Raw genomic sequence first — 22,807 nt, 5'->3', positions numbered from 1 at the left:
ATAGTTCCAGCAGCTCACAAAGTCTCATCTGCCCGATTGTCTTTTGGAGAAAAATCAAATAAGGACATGGTAGTCCTCACCGTAACCTCCAAATTCACATTTCAAGACTAACCTGTGACCAAAAAAACTGTGAGCTATTACTGAGTGTGTGATTGATTACATTTGGTCCTGTGTAAAGTACATCAGTACTACCTAGACAGTGAGCTTTTTTCCCAAAAGCAAACAAAGACTTCCCTGTCCTAAAGGAGAGTTAAAATGGAAAAAACCTACTGTTGGTAAATTCCAGTGGAAAATGAAGACACAGGATGTCTTTAGTAAAATTCCAGGATAAAGCCTATTAGCTTAAGAACACTGACAGGTTTACTGGTTAGGATCACCCTAAACCTTATTGCCAGGCTAGCTAGTATTCAGATAATATTTAATGTATAGCTCCTGTACCTTTACCTAACCAACTGTAATGCAATTTGGGTGACTAATTACAATTTTCACTACATCCATTACACACATTTATCTGCAGAGGGAAGATGGTTTCATAAGCCAGGCTAGGGCGGACCATCCCTCCTGCTTTGATTAATACTGTGTTGTATTACCATCAAAATCCTAAAAATGTAGATTTTCCACTATTGTCATTAGAATTACCATCCACTATATGTGCCACAGTGCATGCATATTACTATTAGCATGTTTGAATTACATTTCAATTACAATTAGTTGCTAGTAGCCTTCTGGAAGTTAGAGGCTGGGGAAAGTTTGGTGCACTGGGGTTATGTCCTCTACTCTCATCCACTTCTCCTCCCCTCCTCTTTTTTGATCATTTATTTATAATTTAATTCTCCACGCCTCTGTTTGGTGCAGTGTGATTCATGTGTTGTCCGTCTTTCCCACTCCCACTCCCCTCCAGGGGGGTGGGAGTGATTCCAGATTTCAGTACGCTCATCTGTGCTCCTGTTCTTGGCTTTGGACCTTACCTCTGGCTCATCTCATGCCCCCAGCTGTGGTTCTGGACAATATTGTCTGCAGTCAGGCCCTCTTGGTCCTATTCACCAATGCACGCACAGCCACACACTGCTGCCAACCTATAATCACCAGGAGCAACACGTGCGTGCAAAGTGGAAACCAAACCTACAATCTTCTGATCAGAGGTTGACCAGTCTAACGTGGTATAGACATCTTCTACTTCCCAGAGTCTAAGAACCTATGTGTGTAAACATGTTGTGCTTTATTTCCTCTCATCCTTGATTATGAAAATGATGATGGCTATAACCCTTTGCCCTCATCCGCAGACTGTCCTCAGGCCAATAGAACCAATCCGAGCTGGACTGGTTGAATTCTGCAGAATCTCTTTCAGGCAAATGGAAAGCTTGATGGGAAACCTGCTGAAGTGAGATGGGATCTTAATCAATTCTGTAGAACAACCAAGACAGAACAAAACTATTTCTAATAGTATCCTGAAGTGTGGAAGAGTCAAGATTTAGATCTGTGTGTGTTGGGGTGTGTTTATATAGTTGTGTGAAAGGCAGCAAAGCTATTACCAAACTGCTTCACAGTCCATTAGTTAAACTCTTTCAGTTCTCCCTTCTTGCCCTCCTGATTATTTTTCATATCTCGTTCAGGTGTTAAGGTCTGCCATTGATTTGTACTGTACACAGCATCAAGCATGAGGCTTCAGTTACCTCTAACCTAAAGTTCTATTTTTTACTGTGAACTTTTTTATCTCTACATCTTCAGTGTGCAGGTTTTTGTCTTCCTGAAGCAAAAGATTTGTTCTTCCTGTCAAAGTTTTTACTAATGAAATACAATAATCCATCACAGTGGAAGCAGTTTTATAAATATTAATGACAAGAGAACTGGAATTGAATTGACCAAGTTGAGTTGTTTTAAATGTATTTGTAGCAAATATTCCAACACAATTTGTCTTCCGGTTTTAGAGGTGACTGAAATTTATGGTGTTTTTTATTTCACTAAGCAATTTACCACTGTTCTCTGTCCTGTAGTAAGGTCCATAGTTTCTGTTGGTCACAGTTCAGTTCCTGCACGTCATCATCCTTTTGTTCCTTTTCACTATGTTACAGTTCCTTCCATCCATCCATCCATCCATCCATCCATCCATCCATCCAACCACCAAGAGGGAGTTTTCTCAAGTGTCCTCTTTTGCTTGCTTGGGTCAGGGATTAATTTCCCCTAAAAACCCTTTGATTTGTTGCTCATCTATGCAGACCAGTACTAGACCAATTTATAGGCATTTAAATAGGCTAATAGTACTCCAATAGGCGAACTATTGGCATGAATATTTTGGGCAATAATACACAATAAGAAAATGATGGCCTGACTGGTCAATACAGTGTGTAAGAGTTTGCGCTGAGCCCGCATAGAGGGTTGGGTGGAGGGTGCGCTGAGAGCGCGCTGTGGGCGGCATCAGCGCAAGCGCAATAGCACGTGATCCAAGTATTTACGAGAGAGACAGAGAGTGCCAAGTGTATCAACAAACTACATCAACACAGAAACGTAAGGTTGAGAAAATGACATTTGACACTGGAAATCTTGAACCATTTCCCTTTAATTGATAGTACAAAGGAAGAGAGTAGAGTGTGCAGGAAAATAATTCCATGTAGAACTGGCTCCAAAACCAACCTGTACAAACATCTGAGAAAATCTTCACGAGAAAAGAACAGATCAGTACTGACAGAAGGAACCACATCAGCTCCTCAAAGCTCAGACACATGGTTTTCTAAATGTCAACCTTTACTGTGAATAAAGGTCTTTTTTCGTTGTTGTTTATTTTGTTTTACACATTTTAATTTTGTGTGTATTGTGAATTTTGTGTTGTGACACTTCAAATTTGTTTTAAAAGGAAAAAGCAAAAATCTTATATACCAGTAGTTGAAAGCTGAATTGTATTATGGTTGGTTTTGGTTTTATCATTTATCTTAAACATTTTATCTTTATAATAGCATATACATATACTGTACATGTAAGCATTTGATTTGTTTTCTGGAGTCCCTTAATTCATTCACAGTCAAGTAGCCATATTTTTATGCAAGTTTGAGGTTGGTTTGTTTTCAACGTGACAAGAAAAACAAATGATTTCTACAGTTTTCTGAACACTATTGTGATTAATAGTCAAGATAAGATCTAATGCAATTGTAGAAGTGAAACATCTAGTAAAGAAATAATAAAAAAAATAAAAATACTAATAATATTTGAAAAAGTCATTGAAAAAAGTAGAACCCAGGGAAGATTGTTCGGGAGGAAGATTGCAAGTGAGGATGAAGATCTACAAGCTGAAATTAGAGGAGAAGAAAGAAAATGACAAAGGAGTTGCATTTTTTACATGTTTCGAGTTCTTTAGTACAATAATCAATTCAAACATTTTTTTTTACAGTCATGATTTATTCTCAAATGCATTTATCTATATTGGTGTTGTAGCGATTCATTTTAACACTGTTTCTATTCAAATCATAATTTGTGGTCGCTGACCTGATTCATAGTCAATATTGGTTCATTTGTAACGACCCGATTCACTGACCTAAATGGATCCAGGATATCTTTACCTAAAACATTAACAAGTGTGACTTAGAAGTTTTTCAGATTCCTTGTATTTCTTGCAATATAATTAAGTGTAAATTAAATACATGAACAAACAAACAGGTAAACAAGAATTAATGTCAAAAGCATTCAGATTTTAGTGTCATAAAATTCAGCCCACTGTTGTTTCTCCACATCAAAACATAACAAACAAAACAATATTAGAACATTCTACCACACTGTATGGTTGCATGTCTTTGCAAAATTATGTTTCCACACATTGGACTGGAATGATCGCTTGATTATTTTATTTTTTGCTGTCATCACATGTGTGCAATCCACTGTGATGGTACTTGGTTATTTTTACATTATAGTAAAATAAACCAACCGTACTTAAATCCAAAGGGTATTGTCCAAGATTAAATATTATTAATTTATTTCTATTTTAAAACTATTTTATGATCGTTATAATTTGACTTGATTTAATTAACAACTTGAATCAGACAGATCAATTTGATTAGATAAATCAACTCATCAATCAATCATTACACCTCTAATCTGCATTTACTGTTATTAAAATAATTTTTTTGATTAAACTTGTTACCGACATAAACAAAGATCTACTTTCACCCCTGCCTCTATCTATGGACCCACGACATAGTTGTAAATATTGACCTTTAAGAATTTTTAAGTTATTGTTTAACATTTAGGGCGTTTCAACGCAAAGAAAAGAAAACGTGTAGTAATTAAAAAAAATTGGCCAACATACACAACTTAAAATTGCTCTTCAAACAAAACTTCTTGCAGACTTCACTGAAAACAAATATTAAAACACAAAAGCACAATAAGATAACATCAAAAATAGCAATTTATTTTGTTAAAATATTTTAACAGAAGAACAGAAATTGGTGGTTGAAGTCCAATATGAACATGGATCCTATGTCATTTAAGTATAACCTGTGAAAATGGTTGTAGTTTGTACAGTAAAGTTTTTCACATAAATCTGATTGGAGCTGTCTTGAGCAAAAGCATTCCATTACACAGCATTAGCAAAAAGAAGACATCTGGTGATCTTTATTTTCTGACAGACCTTTCAATTCAATTCAATTAAATTCAATTTTATTTGTATAGCCCAAATTCACAACAACAGGCTTCGTATAGGTAATGGAAAAAGTTAAGCATAAAATCAAAACGATCATGAATACATTGAATTAAATAGGAAAATACTAAATTGACTTGGGAAGACCCAGGAAACGCTGGAGAGACTACGTCTCTCGGCTGGCCTGGGAACGCCTCGGGGTTCCCCCAGAGGAGCTGGAGGAAGTGGCTGGGGCGAGGGAAGTCTGGGCATCTCTGCTTAAACTGCTGCCCCCGCGACCCGGTCCCGGATAAGCGCAGGAAGATGGATGGATGGATGGATAAATTGAACTAACTAAACAGACTAAACTAACTGGACATCCCTCCCTGAAAAAACGAAGAAACCTCAGGGGTGCCCACATGAAGGATGGATCCTCCCCCAGGATGGACAGGCGATTATCAGAACTAATAGAGAAGAATTACCTTATACAATATAACCCTACAACTACATATTTGAAGTCCAGCAGACCAGCAGCTTTATCCAGACGGAGTTGGGGGGACAGTTGGGGGCGCGAGTCGAGCCGGAGACAGGATCCACAGCCAGGTGTAGGAGCAGGAGCAGAGACGAGGTAAACGGCCAGGTACAGAGCAGAGACGAGCCAGAGGCAGGATCCACAGCTAGGTGGAGAAGCAGTAGTAGAGACGAGGCACATGGTCAGGTACAGGAGCACAGATAAGCCAACTGGAATCTGGAAGCACTCCCACTCACCCGGCGAGGAGTGGGAAAAGAGGAACAGTAAATGAATCATACTGCACCAAACAGAGGCATGGAGAACTAAATGATGAATAATAATCAAGAATAGAGAAGAGAAGGAGGGTAGAAGTAGATGAGAAAAGAGGACAGAACCCCAGTGCACCATAGCTACCCCAGCTTAAAAAGTACTGGCAGCCTTCCAACAACTAATTGTTATTGTTATTGTTATTAAGTTTAATTTAAACACATTAACATTAAGTTAAGTAATCTCAGAATACTAGCTAGTCTGACAATAAGCCTGTCCAAAGAGGCATGTGTTCAGTCTTACTTTGAATGTAGAAACTGTGTCAGCCTCTCTACCATGAGCTGGGAGTTTATTCCATAAAACAAGGGCTTGGTGGCTAAACGCTCTACCTCCAACTGTACTTTTACTAATTCTAGGAACCACAAGCAGTCCTGCATTTTGGGAGCAAGTGTTCTATTTGGATGGTAAGGCACTATAAGGTCTTTGATATAGGATGGGGCCATACCATGTAAGGCCTTATTGGTTAACAGGAGGATCATGAACTTGATTCTAGAATCAACTGGGAGCCAGTGAAGTGAAACTAACACAGGAGTGATGTGTTCTCTTTTGCTAGTTCCTGCTAACAATCTAGCTCCTGCATTCTGAGCAAGCTGGAGACTTCTTAAGGAACTCTTAGGACATGCTGCTAACAAAAAATTACAGTAATCTAGACATAACAAATACATGGATGTGTTTTTCAGCATCACTCTTAGAAAGTACATTTCTGATCTTAGCTGTATTCCGCAGGTAAAAAAAAAAGCAGTTTTACACGCCTGAGATATGCGAGCCTTAAATGATAAATCCTGGTCAAATAAAACCCCAAGGTTTCTAACTGAGGAATTGGAGGCTATACTTACACCAACCAGGGAGACTATCTGAGCAGACAGAGCATCTCTGAGGTTTTTAGGACCTAGTATAATGACCTCAGTTTTTTTCTGGGTTCAAGAGGAGGTAATTAATTGTCATCCAGGTCTTGATGTCTCTGATGCAGGCATTCAGTTTCTCTATATTGTCATTCTGGTCAGGTTTCATGAATAAATACAACTGCGTATCATCGGCATAACAATGAAAATGAATGCTGTGTTTCCTGATTATGTTTCCTAGGGGTAGCATATAAAGCGTAAACAGGATGGGTCCTAAAACTGTGCCCTGTGGGACTCCATAGTTAACTCGAGTGCACTGAGAGGAATGTCCATTTACATTAACGAACTGATATCCAGGATTTTAGAAATAAAGGGGAAGTTTGATATTGGTCTATAGTTGGCCAAGTTACTAGAATCTAAACTGGGCTTTTTCAGAACAGGGTTTAACAAATGCATTTTTAAAAGACTATGGCACATAACCCATTTCTAGAGAGGTATTTGTTATCGTTAATATGGAATCAATAATTAGGGGGAAGGTTTCATTAAAAGGTCTTGTGGGAATTGGGTGTAACAGATAAGTTGAGGATGTGGAGGACGTAATAATTGATGTTATTTCTGCTTGATCTACAGCAGTGAAGCAGTCTAATATTACAGAAGTTTCTATGGATGCCTTCACTTCTACCGCTTCAGCCTGCTCTCGGCTGAAAGGAATAACTTGATTTAACTTATGTCTAATATTTGAGATTTTACTATCGAAAACTATAAGAAAATCTTCAGAGCTAAGAGAAACAGGAACATGTGGTTCTACTGAGCTCGGACTGCAAGTTAATTTAGCAATAGTGCTAAAAAGAAATCTTGGATTATTTCCATTCTCTGATATTTAGACTGCTCTGAACCGGAGCGGTGCCATTTTCTTTCAAATTTACGGGTTACTTGTTTAAGAGAATGTGTTTTAGTGTCAAACCACGATGCTACTCGGTGCTACCTAACGAACTTAGGTTTCAACAACATCGAGTGTACTCCTAAGGGCTTGTAAGGCATCATTAACAAATTGGTAATTTATACTAAGACTGATGCTATGGGAGCTGGTCTCAGAGTATTTGCTCAGACCGTTACTAAGTACTTATGGAACTGTGAGTTTAAACTTCATTCTGTGCTTCATTCAATCTAACATAGTCATCCTGTTGGAGCCAAGTTTCTGTTAAGGCTAGTAGACTAAGTTTGTTATCATTAATTAACTCATTGACCAAGAGAGACTTGAGAAAATGGATTGAATGTTTAATAAACCACATTTAATGACACCATAATTCTGCTTGTGAGTACTGCTGTCTGTCACTTTAAGGTTTCTGTGAGGCGCTCCTTTCACTTGTCTTTAGGCACATAAGCTAAAGCTATGAACTGCTTGACTTTCTCTGCATGGGTTTTGCACCAGCACTAACCCTAAGGGAGGCTCAGAGGAGAGTTTTACACTGCTGCTCTGCGCTCGGGTCTCGTCTCTGGGTTGTCAGGTTGACCGACTAAGGCTAGCAGAAATGTTTCTAGAATGAAGAGCGGCACCGTCCAGAGTAGGATGGACGGATGAGACCCGGCTTCCTCCAAAACCCGCTCTAGGGAACCAGAGAAAATTACAGTGTCTGACATCGACTTAGCCAGTTTACACATCGAAGCTACGTTTAACTTAACAACCTCTGATTGTCTTAGTCGGGCATCATTACCGCCTTCGTGAATCACGACTCGACAGAACCTGGATCTTACTCTGAGCTAACATCCTAAGGTTCCCCTAGATGTCACCAACTCTGGCCCCCGGACAACACCTGACTGTAGCTGCTGGGAGCTCCACGTTTCTAACTTCAGAAGAGCCAATAATCAGAGTTGAGGGTTCAGCAGGTGTGTCGCTGAGGGGAGAACCTATTACTTTTATTTATTTATCTAACTTGTCCTGTCCGACAGCAGGGCAAACAGAGGAGAGCTTAAGGCCTCTTGTGTTGGACATATTTTACTTTAACAACAGGGGTTATGAATCTTCTGACAAACCAGAGGTATGTCTGAATAAACCCCTTTTGTAATCGAGGCTAAACTTTATTTATTTTAATCATATATGAAAATCTTTTATGTTGGACCGGACGGAAAAGGAAAGAAGGGAAGAAGAGAGAGGGATGTTGGAGAGGGGGGATAGGAGGGTGATCGGGGGGGGGGGGGGGGTGTAAAACCATGAAGCAGCATAAAGCAACAAGCTACAGGATGTTTATCATTACGGTAAGGTTCAGATGTAAGGCAAATCTCAAAGGGCGGGGCCTGTCCACACACTCAAATGTTATAAACACACCTGTTAGCTGCAAACATGTACACAATACAGATAGTGTTCACACATGCATACTTATGCCTTAAAACCAACTAGTGTGAAATATTTCATTCAATCACGCAAAATATTAGTGCAAAGGTGAGCTAACACCTGTGCTCAATTGAGTGTTTATGTTTTTTTAAAATGGATGGTGGAATGTGAAAAGGAGGAGGGAAAGTGCCCATCCATCCCCACACCAAGACCCGCGCTGCAGCAGCCGAGGCAGCCAGAACCCCCCAACGGAGAACCTATTACTAACGTGGAGTCTCGGGTGCTCTAAGTTTTTGTATTTAGCACTATGTTTTCAACCGGTGCAAACCCCTGTGTGTTTCCCGGCTGCTGGGAAAGCGCTGGGGTGCTAACTGGGTTATCCCTGGCAGCGTTGCCCGCGCTACCAGTAACGACCTGGTTAGCCGGCTTAGCTTCCACTGTGCAGAGCCGCACTTCTAACTGCTCTAACCTGGCCTCCAAGTCTAACACAAGACAACACTTTACACATCTACCCCTATCTTCACTAAAGGAGGCAGGATCATCACTAAACATATGGCACATGGGGCAGAAGAGAGGGGGAAAGTCGGAAGGAGTGGTAACCATGCTAGGTTCTACGCTAAGGCTAGCGGTGGTTAGCTAAAGAGAAGTGGTTTATTTAGCAAACTGAGAATAAAGTGAACAGCAAGCGGTTAACAGTAGTGTATTCGCTACTAAAAGGTGCTAGATGTGAATGTAAATATTAAACATAATAACACTTAAAGTAAGTCATAGTAGTCAGGCTAATGCCAAACAAGAGAGCAACAGTCAGTACTGGATTACGCTCACCTGGAAATGACGTCACAGGAAATCCCCATCTGCCATCTACCACTTCACCGAGCAACCTTGACCCTGCGCTTGTGTTTTTCAGAAACCTGCTGAAGAAGGATTTATATGAATAGAAAAAGTATCGGGGGCAGGTACAGCTGACAGGGTCGACCCCGCCATAATCCAAAGGTAAAATTTGAATTTCAAGTTGCAGCAATTACCTGGCACACTACATATTCAGTTGTGCTATTATTTATTAGATGACAAAATGGCATTGCGCAGATTTGGCCTTGAATACTGTATGTATAAACACACTCAAGTTACTTTGAAGCTCTACAATTTATGGAGTTAATTCAGTCTCAATAATCAGAAATGCACACAACCGGTTTTACAAATGCACACGCTCCGATTCACAAATGTCATTTTATGCAAACGTGAAAAATAAATTCGGAAATACACACCCTGTGTTTCACAAACACACAGATTGTGTTTCACACATGCACACTAAATGTTTTACAAATGCACAATAAGTGTTTCTCACAAATGTGCACACTGTTTTTCACAAAAAATTTTTAGAAATTCACAATAAATGTATCAAAAATGCACAGTAAGTGTTTCACAAACATGATTTTTAGGCACACATGTGATGTGAACTCACAGATCATTCGAATTGCAGACTGTGCATTCAAAATCCCGTTCTCGTTTGTGAATCTCCCCGTGTGTGTGAGAGATTTTTCTACGGTGAATATTGAGACTCATCTGACGGAGCGGGTCAACTAATCTCACCATTGGCTAGTGAATCTGTCAATCAAACTCATCGGGAAAGCAGGCGGGTTCGCTTTTAACCAATCGAATGGCCCCTTACACTCCTCACTCTCAAGTGACGAGGGAGGGAGCTGTTCAGCACAGCAGTTGAAAGGACGCGGGCGGCAAACATGGCGGAGAGGTCTTCTGAACGGGATCAGTCTCAGCCCGTAAGTAATGCATTTATTTGATCATTCCCTCGTTGTACGTCCTGTAATGTTATTAAATACTAAGTTGAAGCGATCTCCTTTGCCAAGTGACATGTGTGAATGCTTTATGAACACTGCAGCCGAGTCGTTTGCAGAGTACCCCCACCGCAAATTAGCTTAGCTTTGTTTTGCTTAAGCCTGTGTAAGTTGTGGCTGTGTGAGTGTGAGTGAAGTTCAAGCCGGTGTCGGTTCAAGCTAGCGTCTATAGCCAATGATCTGTAGGTTCTTAACATGATTCATAAGGAACTAAGGGGAAAAGCATGCCGGATTTACAGCAGCAAAGAAAGTTTAATAAAAAGTATTGATTTGGAGACGGCGATTTGTTTAAACACTGATGCTATGCTATGCTATGCTAACTAGCTAGTTGTTCCCTGTGCTGCCTTTATGTAAACGCGATCCGGGTTAAAGTTAGACACAGCATTTTCACAACCCAGACTTTAAGACGGGGTGGACTGTGCAACAAAGTTAATTCATATGACATTCATGAAAACGGCATTTTTTAAATATAACAGACATGAATCCACTGTTGAATGAAAGAAGCCTCATTAAGTTTCTAACGTTAGAACCCGTATTCATTGTGCTGACCAGCCCTGTGAGATTGTGTCAGAGTGTCAGCCACTAAAATCCCCGTATCTTTAATTCCAATGACGTAATGACAAGAATCCCAAACATTATGTTTTTAGGCTGTTTTGTAGTCGATAATTAGTCACAGAAAGGGTGGATGGGAGAAATCAGCTGTCAACAGTGATTTGAGTAGAAGTTACTGTAAGTATTACACACAGGCTTCCTATGATCAGTGTCTTGTCTCTGATTTTTTTTAAAGGTGTTCTTTACTACAAGCTCAAGTAATCATAGCAAGAGTGTTTTAAAAAAATTCCCCTTTCATATATTTGAAAATTATGTAATTTAAGATCAGACAGCTAAATGATCTAATCCATGTTTGTTTATGTTTTTATTTATTCTCTAGGAATTACTGAATGTGACAGCGTAACAATCTTTTGTTCCTCGTGCCATCAGGCAATACAACTCTCTGGCAGGGCATCTTACAAGTAATTTCTTTTAATTTTACCCACTGATTTTCCAATTATTTACCTTTTTTTATCAATCTTTTTATTTTGTGATATTTCTATTTGTAATGCATGTGTGTTTATGTGTTTTTTTAAGATGGCCATTTTAAAAAAATTTCCTCAGGGATTATTAAATACCCTTCTATTCTATTCTATTTCATATTTTATCATCCTATTGTATTACTGTTTTACCTGTCAATTGGGAATTTAGCATTTTTGCCCCTGTAGATATCTGACAGTTGAAAGTATTTGTACTTGTATTCCATGTATCCTGTACCTGAAGATAGCAGAGAACAACTGTGCAGACTTGGCCTTCTTCAGTGACGCTGTGAACGTTTATGGCTTTCCTCTGAGGTATTTATGTTATTCATAAAGAAATATTTTATTCACATATCAGGCAGTATAAGTACTTGGTTATTTGTACAAAAATAAAATAACTTTTTTTAGACTCCTCTCCATAAACAAAGGCAACTCTAAAACTTTCCCCTCATGAATAACATTTTACCCCCCCTTAACAGTCTCTCTCACCTCATTTTTTTCCCCAGTGATACATGTAACCCACTCCTGCAATTTTTTTAACCTAGAAATTCTACTTATTGGCATCATACATAAGAACATTACATTTTAAACTGATGTGTACCGTATTGGCGATGCATTTGTAATTATGTGTTTGAGACATGATTTTCATGTTATTGTCAGGGTGAGAGGAGATCATGGAGGAGAAAATGTGGGCATAGCCGAGTTAATGCTCACAGTACGTACAACTGACACAAACGGCTTCATTGTGGGAAAAGTGTACACACAATCAACGGTGAGTTGAAACTAGTTTTAGAAGCTTTAATATATACACAGGGCTCCAGACTGCGTCCATTTGGTCGCATTTTGCGACCAAAATTTGAGTGTGCGACTGAATTTTACACCCAGTCGCACATGTGCGACCAGTAAATTTGCCTCCTCCACCCTTCGTATTTTTTATACATTAAACATGAAAGGAGCACGTCAATGAGAGATGAAATGAGAGATGAAATCATCAATGAGACGCGAGCGCACACGCACGCAGGCAGACACACACACTCGCGCGAATACTCATGAGACTGGAGCACACGCGAGCACACACTCGCGTTTCATTGAGTGATGCCTGAGGCGGCCAATGCGTCTGAGAAGAATAGGGAAAGTCACTGCAAGTGGCTAAAATATGTGGAGGGGCGGGGCCTAGAGATTATCGAGCGCACGTAAACATCCGTGGGAAGGAAACGGAGACAAATATCATCACAACTTGATATGTGCGTCTGAGCTATGAGCAAGCGAACTATTGATTCGTTCTTCCGACCTGCAGCTAGTGTACCAGTGACAGAGTGTACAGCAGGGGTCTCAAACTCGCATGAAATCGAAGCTGCAGCGAGACTGAAAGAGACCAGGAATTAGGAGTTGTCCTTAACATTCAATTTCGTTTTAATATGCCTCTCCCCCTAAGTATGAGCTGTGATATTACATCTTTTATAATTATTTTAATGTTTTGTAATGGATGTAGCCTTTTTTTAATCAGTTGGTATTTTAAATTATTTTAATTGATCAGTGAACTACAAAAAACCCATCAGGACGCATGTCCCATAATGCATTGTTTTGTAGTCTGTAGGGCAGCTTTTAGTCAGTTCAATACTAAATTTCCAGCTGCGTTCGCTCTGATTGGGGTCTTGCTCTCACCCCTTTCTCGGGATATTTTTGTTTTGATTGATGAGTGATGTTGGAGCAAAAAGAAAAATATACGTCACACACCAGGTGATCTGTGCAGTGTTGCGTCCATCTGGGTGATCTCAAACACGCTTATTGTGCATCTTGGCTGAACCTATTTGGTGTCACCAACATGAATTTCCATCCTCTAATATTTAAATACATTTAAGTATTGTTTGAAACTGTGAAATTACGAAAGGTTACTACGGTAATCACTTGTTACTAAAAACTTTTTTTTATTCTAAAAGTATGGTTTTTTTTTTTACTATTTTTACTTAGTTGTACTGTCGTGACAGCGATGGTGCTGTCAGTTTACCTTCATGTTGCATCTTCAAAAGTGCAGAATAAAATATGACACTGAATTAGAAACAGCACATTGTAATTTCTGCATCTATTATTAAAGTATTTATTTATAATACAGTGGAAATTAGTAGATTTGGTTAGAATGTTGATTTACGGTATGCGCCCCTAAATTTTCTGGTTGTGCCCCTAAAATTTTCAGTTAGGGGCCACTGTGCTCCTAGTGAAAAAAGTTAGTCTGGAGCCCTGATACATAAAAGTGAATGATGTATTAAAAATAAATCTGACAATATAATATTTCTTTTTGCTTTTTTCCAAATACAGGATTGAGCTCCTCTGGTGTGATGTCTTCGTGAGTGTTACTGGTTTATATTACAACATCCTGCACTCTCCTGAGGACCAAGACTTGCTCAATATCAGTTACATCACGTATTCTGCTGCCATTACATCTTTCTACCACGCATTCAGGCCAGTTTGGATGTCTTTAGTGACGCGTGGGACAGCCATCCAATCAGGACGGAGCAAAGCATGACACCAAATCAGCTGTGGCAGTTGGGCTTGACCCAGAACCCTGTTTCTGATCCCCGGGTAAATGCTTTATTTAATCTCACTGTACTGGACAACTGATTTGTGTGCAGTTTGACTAAAGTGGAAAGTATCAAGAAGAGTATCATGAAATCATAATGACTACAGTGAATTTTCATCGAAAATGAATGAAAAGGATTATTGTTGTGTGGTGCAAACTTCTTTCTCTTTCGGCTTTTCCCATCAGGGGTCGCCACAGCGAATCATCCTTTTCCACCTCACTCTATCATGAACATCTTCTACCCTAACATTAGCCAACTTCATGTCCTCTGTTAAGACATCCATGTATCTCCTCTTTGGCCGTCCTCTTGCCCTCCTGCCAGGCAGCTCCATCTCCAACATCCTTCTACCAATATATCCACTATCCCTCCTCTGAACATGTCCAAACCATTTCAGTCTGGCTTCTCTGACTTTGTCGCTAACACAGGCAACATGAGCCGTCCCTCTGATGTATTCGTTCCTTATCCTGTCTAACCTGGTCACTCCTAAGGAGAACCTCAACATCTTCATCTCCGCTACCTCCATCTCAGCCTCTTGTGTCTGTCTCACTGCTACCGTCTCTAACCCATAGAGCAGAGCTGGTCTCACCACTGTCTTGTACACCTTTCCTTTGAGTCTTGCTGACACTCTTCTATCACACAACACTCCTGACACTTTCCTCCACCCGCTCCAACCTGCCTGCACTCGCCTCTTCACCTCTTTTCCACACTCCCCATCACACTGAACTGTTGACCCCAAGTACTTAAACTCCTGCACCTTCTTCACCTCAGCCCCCTGTAACCTAACGCTTCTACCTTGATCCCTCTCGTTCAGACACATGTATTCTGTCTTACTACGACTGACCTTCATACCTCTTCTTTCCAGAGCAAACCTCCACCTCTCTAGCTGTTCCTCCACCTGCTCTCTACTCTCACTGCAAATTACAATGTCATCCGCAAACATCATTGTCCAGGGAGATTCCAGTCTTATATCGTCTGTCAGCCTGTCCATCAGCATAGCAAACAAAAAAGGGACTCAAAGCTGATCCTTGGTGTAGTCCCACCTCCACCTTGAACTCCTCTGTCTGACCTACAGCACATCTCACCACCGTCATACTTCTCTCATACATGTCCTGAACTACTCTGACATACTTCTCTGCCACTCCAGACGACCTCATACAGTACCACAGCTCCTCCCTCGGCACCCTGTCATACGCCTTCTCTAAATCTACGAACACACAATGCAGCTCCTTCTGACCTTCTCTGTACTTTTCCATCAACATTCTCAAAGCAAAAATGGCATCAGTGGTGCTCTTACGGGGCATGAAACCATACTGCTGCTCACAAATCTCCACCTTCTTCCTAAGCCTGGCTTCCACTACTCTTTCCCACAGCTTCATTGTGTGGCTCATCAACTTTATTCCTCTATAGTTGCTGCAGTTCTGGGTGTCACCCTTGTTCTTAAAGATCGGGACCAGAACGCTTCTCCTCCATTCCTCAGGCATCTTCTCACTCTCTAGAATCCTATTGAACAACTTCGTTAGAAATTGCACTGCTGTCTCTCCTAGGCACTTCCATACCTCCACAGGAACGTCATCAAGACCAACGGCCTTTCCGCTCTTCATCCTTTTCAGAGCCTTCCTAACCTCATCCTTTCCAATCTCTGCTACTTCCTGCTCCACAACAACCACATCTTCCTCCCTTCTTTCCCTGTCATTTTCCACGTTCATCAGCTCCTCAAAATACTCCTTCCATCTTTTCTGTACACTCTCCTGGGTTGTTAGCACATTTCCATCTCTGTCCTTAATCACCCTTATCTGTTGCACGTCCTTCCCATCTCTGTCTCTCTGTCTGGCTAGCCTGAACAAGTCCTTCTCTCCTTCCTTTGTGTCTAACCTGTCATATAGCTCATCGTAAGCTTTCTGTTTGGCCTTTGCCACCTCTGTGGTGCAAACAATTTCCCTAAATTGTTTGTTTGTAGGAAGAATAGCACATCTGCAAGTTCAAAATGCATCACAATGCATGGCCTTATGAGCCATCAGATGTACTAATGTCACTACTTTGTTAAGGTTCACTTATTTGCAAATTATAAACAGTTATGGAGATATGAGGTCTGCCTGCAAGCAACAATATAAGTTATTATTAGTCGGTCACTGTTCTTACATAATCTAAAACACAAAAAAAACCAGTGCTGTTCATAAACAGTATCTTTTTTTTTTTTTTTGTCAGGGTATGCTGGTTCCAGAGATTGAATGGGAAGAGAGTGGATCCATGACTGAACCTCATCCTGGGATCAATGTCCCGGTATGGGACAGTCCTCTTTTGGGTCCACAAATGTTGGAACTGCAAGACGACATCAATCCATTGTGGAATTCAGACCGTTTGGGAGTGGACCTATATCTTTACTGTCCAGTGTGTTTAGAACTTAATTTAGGCGACATAATTACATACAGAAGAAGAGAGACTGAGCGGGGCAAGACAGAGTTCAAATCAATACTGCTTTATTGTTCAAGGGACTTCATTGTATGTAAGGAAGTTATGAAAATTAGTTCCAGTTTAAATAAAATTCAAATCAGTAGAGATCCCACATTTGCTTAAATTTTGATGTTTTAATCTGTCCATGTTTTCACTGAATTTTACTCTGCAATAAAGGGTGAATGTTTGCACTTTGTTGTTCTATGACCATCTTTTGTTGTGTAGTATTTAACCAGCTATAAAACCCAGAGAGATGAGGATCTTTTTTGCAAGGGTGACCTGGCCAAGAGGTGTATATGTATATGGTTACAATATAAAATCAATGACATTTGAGTTATTAAAAAAATAAAATTAAGGTCAAGCAAAGTGACTTCGGGCTGAGCAGGGGAGGTGTATTGGGTATCTGTGATTGACAGTGAGATGAACTTGAGGTAATGTAGTCCCACTGCGTGGTACAGAGCAAAGTGATGCCAGTTTCTCCACAAAACCTTCTGTGGAAGTTGAAGATTTTTCTCCTCCACCTTCATATGATCAAGACCGAAGGGGACCGTGTCTGAGTGTTGAAATGACGCTAGCATGAAAGCTAAGAGAATAACGTACAAACAATCCCGAGTGAAACATTCATTTTAAATCTCATGACCAGTACAGAGTTCGATGGATTCAATGTCAACTGCATTCAACCACTGTTGCTTTGCTTCCAGGTCCACTGAAAAGTTGCACAAGCCAGTAATTTTTGACAACCGAAGGCAATAAACCGACAAGCCATGCTAAGGCTAACACGCTAACGACCGACTGGTACAGAATCAAATATGGGCGGGGCTTTTGCCACCCGCCGAAAGCGTAGAGAAAGTGTAAGGGGCCATTCGATTGGCTAAAAGCGAACCCGCCTGCTTTCCCGATGAGTTTGATTGACAGATTCACTAGCCAATGGTGAGATTAGTTGACCCGCTCCGTCAGATGAGTCTCAATATTCACCGTAGAAAAATCTCTCACACACACGGGGAGATTCACAAACGAGAACGGGATTTTGAATGCACAGTCTGCAGTTCGAATGATCTGTGAGTTCACATCACATGTGTACCTAAAAATCATGTTTGTGAAGCACTTACTGTGTATTTCTGATACATTTATTGTGAATTTCTAAAATGTTTTTTGTGAAACACAGTGTGCACATTTGTGAGAAACACTTATTGTGCATTTGTAAAACATTTAGTGTGCATTTGTGAAACACAATCTGTGTGTTTGTGAAACACAGGGTGTGTATTTCCGAATTTATTTTTCACGTTTGCATAAAATTACATTTGTGAATCGGAGCGTGTGCATTTGTAAAACCGGTTGTGTGCATTTCTGATTATTGAGACTGAATTAACTCCATAACAATTTGATTAGTGAATAGCTCATCTGAACAGTAAGATTCCACCATCAGTAGCTCCAGTGTGGTCCGAAATGCCCATGGCATGGCAAGTGGCCTTGCCATGCAATGACTAGATTGCTATGGTAGAATTTTTATGCCAAATTACAACATAGAGTTAACCCCCACAATCACATAATGTATCCATTATTAATTCACTCACCATTTACACTTGGTGATGGTAAGCCACTGAGGTAGCCACAACTTCCCTGGGGCAGGCTGACAGATAATGCATACAGCCCCTCTGACCATCATCGGCACATTCATATGCATTAACACACCAGTGGAGCCACACTGGAGGCAGGGAGGGTGAAGTGTCTTGCCCAAGGACACAACAACAGCTGACTTGGGAGCGTTGATCAAGCCGCAGACCCTTAAATCATTGGCCAACCTGCTCAGCAGCCTGGGCCACCGCCGCCCTAAATGTAACCTCCTAGTCTTAATTATTACCAGTGATATACCTTTTGAGGTTGTGCTTTTTTGCAGATATTTTCAGTGCATGTTTCCTTGTCTTTCATTTTTTTCTCATTTTTTTACGTGCATTTTGTTCTGCAGACCAAGATGCTGGAACCCGTAAGGACCACAGGAGAATGAGATGGATTTAAGGGATTTATTGTGCCAGCAAGTTGTTGATGATTGGACGAGGACCAGTTGGTAAGTAAGAATGTTGATTATCCAAATGCGTGGTAATTCTGGCAAAGCGGCTGAGAGTAGTAGCGTGGAGTCGTGAAGTGGAGTCGTGGCTGGAGGCTTTGGATCTCTGGTGATACTCAGTCGGCTCGTCTGGAGATAGGACCAAGGTCAGCACTCGTGGAAAGCTGTCCTGTAGATGAGGTGGAGAACTAAATTTAATACAAACAATGGAAAGCGTAGGCTAGAGATCATAACTTGACACCAGGTAATGCACCATAGAGGGGCAACAAAGGGGAGGAGGCACCATGACAATTTTTCTACAAAGATTTGAACTTTGAAAGTTTAAACAAGAGAAAAACATGAAAAAACGTTACCGCATGTGTGCAGCCTTAAAAGATCTTCAATAATTGTAAAAAATAAAGGCGACTGTTTTGCTGATTTAACCTGTCGCAGGTTATTTTTAGAACATAACTCTTGGAATAAAAGAGGGAACACTGTATTGAGTTGTTACTTTTTTACTTTGCCAAACATGCATGTGCACATACACTCCCAGCAGTACACAGAAAATACAGAAAGTAAAGGAGCTTCAATCTAGGAGTTTAGTTGAGCTGTGATCACCGCTGCAGTGGTGTTTTTTTCAAAGGGACTAGAGCTATAGCTGTTAGGCAAAGAGTAGATAAAATCTTGTCTGCTCTCGCACTGATTACCACCACTGAGCTCCACCGACGGCCTCAGTGATAATTCTGGAAAATTCTGCTTACTGTGAACTGTTCCCTCTTCTCCTCAGTAATCTGTTCATCATCTGCTTTTGTTTTTTTGTTTTTTTAGCAGGGCACAGACTGTCACGGTTTCAGTTTCTTTGCTTTTGTGTTTTGATTCCCTTTTTGTTCTGGCATGTTTTGAGTTCACTTCCTGTTTTATTTTGAAAAGTTCCTGTTTTGTACTTTGGTTTCAAGTTTTACTTTGGTTCCATTCTGTCCCTTGTGTTCACCTGTGTCTCGTTTGTCTGTGTGTATTTATGTCTTGTCATTCCCTTCCTCCTGTGCAGGTCTATATTATGTTATTCCCGTTTTGAGAGTTTCAAGTTTTCGAGTTTCGAGTTTTGGTTAGCCTGCTTAAGCAGTGGTTTTTCTGTTTGTAGTTTTGTGGACTTTATTAAATATCCTGCTTGCCTGGAACCTCCTGCCTCCTCCTCCTCTCTGCGCCTGGGTACTTCCTTACCCACGTTTGTGACATTATGGACCAGCCAGACATGTACCCAGCAGTGAGGAACATGCTTCATTTTGGAGCATTCTGCCGTGAGGCAGATGAACTCCAGCCGGACGACTCCCTTTATCCAGGAGTGCGTGACATGCGGCTCCTGGAAGCATATTGCCAGGAGGCGGAGAGAACCAGGTCCCCCAGGGTTTGCTGACTGGGCCCAGTTCCCCACCTCTGTGTCCGACGGGAGTAGTCCGGCTGTGGGAGGGGGCTGTCGTCGCCACCACCGCCCTCAATGTAAGTCCCCTCCTGTTTCTGTGGTGGAGGCGGACGCTCTCCGGCAGCGGTCCTTTATGGACCCATGGGACCAGGACATGTGGCTGTGGGAGGCCTATTGCCGATAAGATGAGAGGACCGACTCTTCTGACTGGTTCCAGCTCCCCTCCTCTGCTTTTGATGGCAGTCGCCTGGCTGTGAGGGGGGCCCACCATCGTCGCCGCCGCCGCCCCTCTCAGCGTCCCGCCTCTGCTCCTGGGGCTGTTTTCGCCGCACCGCAGTGCGCTTCTGCTTCCTAGGGGGCGCCGGATGCACCCAAACTTGACCCTGCTTCCTGGCTAAAGCTAATTTTTTTTCCCCAATATATCACACTTGTCCCACCTGCTCCTTGTGTTTGGGTGAATTTTGGCGTTCTTATCTCAATCACTTTTAGTGTTTTTTGCATTTACTGCAAATGAACTCACAGGCTATTATTAAACCAGCGTTTCCAACATGTGATCAAGCGGCAGCTTCTAATAAAGTCTATGTAAATGCGTGTTCACAACCAATCCAGTGGTTATCAGAATTGGTGGCTAATGGTGACATTGTGTTAGTATTCATTAGTGGTCGATTGATCACATGTAAATGGGATGTGAATGTGACCCTAGACTCCTGGATAAAGATGTCAAAACAGGACTGCACATGGAAGATGGAAATATTTTAGACTTTATGACCATTGTTTCAGTTTCTACAATTTTGTGTGAAATCTGACCTTTTCTGAAAAATGTTGATTTCTTCTATAAAATGTAAAAATTGTCAGTTTTTAATTTTAGATTTTATTTTGATGAATTTGTTTTGGAGATCGATGACAATTTTTGAAATAATTTGAAAATATACTTGTCCTTGCATTTCTTTTTTAACTTTACATTTAGACCTGTTTTAGCTGAACTTGACTAACACTTGTGCTATCCTAGGCACTTTAACATTGGGAGTTGGGTCATCTAGACCCACTATACAGTGCGCTGAACCCTTTTTCTTCAATGATTTGTGATCTTCACTGGTGTCCATGGATTACATGAAATCTTTCCACCTTACTCATGGTAGGGAGAACATGTAAATATAAGGGTGGGGTCATCTAAGATAGCACAAAGGTTAAGAAAGTTCTTCCACTACAATAATCAAAACCCGGATCTGGGTTACAGCACGGACGCCTGTGGCTCACAGCTGCTATACAACTATCTTTAAGTGACTTAAAAGTTGATTCTTTCCACACAAAAAAGAGAGCTAACCATGCTACCTAAGAAAAACCAAGCAACAGGTGACTACGAAGACCTTAAAAAGAATCTTGACGTATTTCAACATACGTTATATCCCTAAATGGAATGAGTGAACGAGATCCAGGCTAAGCATACACCTCTCTTGGAGCTAGTGGAAAAGATCTGAAGTCTCCGAGCTCAAAACGAGCAACGAGATAACCAGGTCGACAATCTGGAGAAAAGACTGGACAACGTGGAACAACAAGCAAGGATAAATGTCATTCTCACTGGATTACAGATCAAACCTTGGGCAAAGCTAAATGCAGCTGGAGTTATCATTGCTAATGCTAATAGCACCAGCACTGCTAGCAGTTCTTCTGAAACGTGGAGCGACGGAGTGTCTCTGGAACACCAATTGGAATCATTTCTCACGTCTAAAGGGATTTCCCTGGATCTAAATACCATCGAGACCTGCCACCCGCTCCCCAGGAGAAAGGGGACGGATAAACCAGCGATCATCATCAGGTTGGTGAATTAAAAACACAAGCTAACTCTGATGAATCGAAGGAGGAATCTGAAGGGATCTGCTGCTCATCTTAACGACCATCTGACCAGAGGGAATGTTGAAATTGCAAAACATGCCAGGCTTCTCAGGAAGTGTAAGCAGATTGAGAACACTTGGTTTAAAGGATGCAGGATTTACGTCAAACCACTCGGTCCACCAGACCGGTCCGAGGTTCTGGTTGTTTGCACCATGAAGGATTTTGAGAAGTGTTTGATCACGGATGTCTGAACCAACATACAGTAATAAATCAAAGAGCCAAATAGTTTCACGAAATTAGATGCCTGGGATCTGCTCTAGCTCTAAAAGTCCGAAGTGACCCTGATTTCTGACTTGCAGACAAGTTGACCTCAACTTTCAGCGCCGCTGATAACAGCCACAGAAGGAAAAGGACCTTAATCTAATGTCTGCAGACATAAAAGCGAAGAGAACTATAAACTCTGAAGAATGGCTGTTAATAAACAGAAGAAGGAATATCAACCTTGCACATTCGACAGAATATGGACCAGAGTATTATCTTATAATTAAAAAATGAAAATACAGTTATTGAAGATGGTTAAATGATTAATTTCTATTACATTACGTCACTTGCTCCAAAAATTGATTCATGATTTTTTCCTAATGAAACATAATTTGCACATAATTTCAACTTTTGATACTTGATCAATTTATGCTATGAAGATTTTTTGATAGTGATATGTCTATTTTACTGATATGGTATTATTTTTTAATCTTAAATACAAGATTTTTATGTCTATTTTTTTACATGATTATTACGTAATTCATCTTTGTCATGTGCTTTATTGATACCTAAGTATTCTTAATTCTGTCTGATAAAAGTTATGAACCGGATAATGATAAATCATGTAATAAAATGGATTGTATACGGTAGAACAGGGGTGGGATTATATAAGTTTGCTTC

At 40.7% G+C, this 22,807-nt stretch overlaps 1 protein-coding gene and 1 long non-coding RNA gene across 2 annotated transcripts in view; one reads left to right on the top strand and one right to left on the bottom strand.

Moving 5' to 3' along the window:
• Nucleotides 1-10,039: 10,039 nt before the first annotated feature.
• Nucleotides 10,040-16,759, top strand: LOC144996543 (uncharacterized). The gene is made up of 7 exons (XR_013659464.1): nucleotides 10,040-10,393; nucleotides 11,400-11,481; nucleotides 11,783-11,853; nucleotides 12,199-12,310; nucleotides 13,855-13,882; nucleotides 13,999-14,118; nucleotides 16,323-16,759. It is a non-coding gene; the product is annotated as an uncharacterized LOC144996543 (long non-coding RNA).
• Nucleotides 16,760-18,575: 1,816 nt separating this feature from the next.
• The window catches only part of LOC144996541 (uncharacterized), a 39,532-nt gene continuing 35,300 nt past the window's right edge, over nucleotides 18,576-22,807 (bottom strand). The window contains exon 5 of the transcript XR_013659461.1: nucleotides 18,576-18,802. The gene's annotated coding sequence lies outside the window, so the exon portion shown is untranslated. The remainder of the gene's footprint in view (nucleotides 18,803-22,807) is intronic.

This window comes from Oryzias latipes, chromosome 12, assembly GCF_053564925.1.
Source record: "Oryzias latipes strain Hd-rR chromosome 12, Olatipes_Hd-rR_3.1".
In the NCBI taxonomy this organism is placed as follows: Eukaryota; Metazoa; Chordata; class Actinopteri; order Beloniformes; family Adrianichthyidae; genus Oryzias; species Oryzias latipes.
This window is presented reverse-complemented; position numbering and strand designations above follow the sequence as displayed.